The sequence below is a fragment of the Pundamilia nyererei genome, unplaced genomic scaffold (genome assembly GCF_000239375.1).
Source record: "Pundamilia nyererei isolate P.nyererei 1_Seehausen unplaced genomic scaffold, PunNye1.0 scaffold00056, whole genome shotgun sequence".
In the NCBI taxonomy this organism is placed as follows: domain Eukaryota; kingdom Metazoa; phylum Chordata; class Actinopteri; order Cichliformes; family Cichlidae; genus Pundamilia; species Pundamilia nyererei.
Window position 1 is genome coordinate 820,528 of NW_005187457.1, and position 2,108 is coordinate 822,635.

Here is a 2,108-nt window from a genome sequence, read left to right on the forward strand (position 1 = left end):
TTTTTTTTTTACAAGAGTCAGGCATGCTGATTTCTTTCCCAGATTGGTCCTCTGGGCTCCCAATTCCAGCAGATACATCAGTTGTTTGGTTTAAATAACAGCTAAAATACTTTATATACTCTATGACAGGAAGGACATGCTATCTTTTTTATTCACAAGCCCTTTAATCCGGTGTCATAGTAGCTATCTTACATACTGTATGAGTTTATCCTTGGCATCCTCTAGCCTTGCAAGAATAACAACCCAGTGTAGCTAGGTAGCTATGTGCTAGCTTCTTTCGTTGCTCACTATGATGAGGGCTGGACCTCCCGCGTCTCCTCTGGTCTCCTCTTTACTTCAGCATTGAACGATAATTGGATGGCCTTCTCAGACTCAGCATCTCTGCTGCCCCTCTCTGCTGTACAACGCCACTCGTGTTTTATGACCAAGCAAATCCTGCATCTGAGACTGTGTGTGTGTGCGCGCCTGTTTGGGTCAATGTATTTCTGTCTGGATTCTAATCCCAAAGGTGATATTAGTCTCATAGGGGGCAACCCTTCCCCCTTAAGCGCGCGTGTGTGTGTGTGTATCTGTGTTTGTGCTTCAGGCATTGGGGTCAGCCAGGAAGCCCAGACAGGGCTCTATCTTGACCTCTGACCCATGACTGTCTGCTTGCTCAGGGGTCATGCACATTCGCGATGCAGACAGCTGATAGACGCACAAACAAACGGACATGCACTTGCCTTCATGCGCCCTCCCCCATCTAGTAAACATTAACAGTTTGGTATGTCTGGGGTGATGATGACAAAGGCAGCATCATCGTCACTGCATATCTGCAGAGAGCTCATGTGATTTAAATAAAGTACATCTTCATGTGAAACAGCTCTTCCTGTTGGTGGTTTTCTGCAGAAATCCCCATATGCTTAATTAACATACACTAAAGGACACTTGGAATTAGAAGAATATTTCTGGACTAACTGCACAGTTTTGCATTGCATGCAGTATTGCATTTTCTATTCACTAATGAGTCTCTTTTTTACATGCTTGTATCTTCACAGATGCAGTCAGAAAAGCCACCGTGAAGATAAAATTGACTCTTGAGCTTCCACCTGAATAACAAAGCGTGCACGCTATCTGTAGCCAATTTCTTTGAACACGTTTAGCCTTGGCCACATATGGAAAATGCCACCTCTACACCTGCAAGAGCAGTCACTTAGACACACATCATTAGAGTCTGATTATCCTCTGTCTAGGCGCTCGTCTTTGTGGATGGTAACAGGTAAGTCAGTGCTGCTTCTAAAAGGTAAGTTTAGAGGTTGAATCAATTTAAGTGCTGTCTAAAGTGTAAAATGGAGCTTCCGAACAATATTTTCCAAAATTAGTTTCATTAGATATGAATTACTATATTTGAGACCAATTTTAGGTCGGAGATTGGATGAGACCACAAGGGGTCTTTCTTTTTCACTCTGTAATTTACATTCAAGTATTTGATTGTAAAATCATTCAACGAGAGTTTGCTGTTGTTGAATTACTTTCCTCTTTGCTGGTGCGACATTATGTACACATGTATATTTAGAGAATCTTTTTCTATAAAGAAATACGTTCATCACAAAACACTGAACGATATTGCAAAATGCCAAAAGTGTTGTTCTAATGGGATATTCATATTTTGAATAAAGTTGATCAATTTGTGAAATGAAAAACTGCCTGTGTTGGGTTTTCTTTCTACTGAAGTATCATTTTTATATCTGCCAGAAATGTTTATTTTTAATAGTTGTGATTATACCTGAAGCATACAGTAAAGTTATAGGACTGATCATGTTTCATATTTTCAATAATGTCAAATAATTCAATGAAAACACAAACAGAAATAATTTTGGTATTACTTTCCAAAGCTTGATATGTCTTATTGCTCACTGGAATTTACTTTGCCAATACACTATGCTCGCTCCTAATTACTTTTTCCAAATGACTTCTCTAACAAATATGCTCTTTAGTCTTGTTGGGGTCCAATTTGCTAAAAGCTACAGTTCCCAGCTGCCTTAGGAAATCATTTGGCCTACTAAAAAAAATATCTTCCACTGTGGGTTTTGGCCACTGTTATTTGTGGCTAAAACCCACAGATAGAA

General features: G+C 39.7%; 1 long non-coding RNA gene across 1 annotated transcript in view; it reads left to right on the forward strand.

Annotated features, from left to right (window-relative positions):
- The window catches only part of LOC102208697 (uncharacterized), a 36,860-nt gene extending 35,205 nt beyond the window's left edge, over positions 1 to 1,655 (forward strand). The window contains exon 4 of the long non-coding RNA XR_311757.1: positions 1,038 to 1,655. This is a non-coding gene — a long non-coding RNA (uncharacterized LOC102208697). The remainder of the gene's footprint in view (positions 1 to 1,037) is intronic.
- The last annotated feature ends 453 nt before the right edge of the window (positions 1,656 to 2,108 follow it).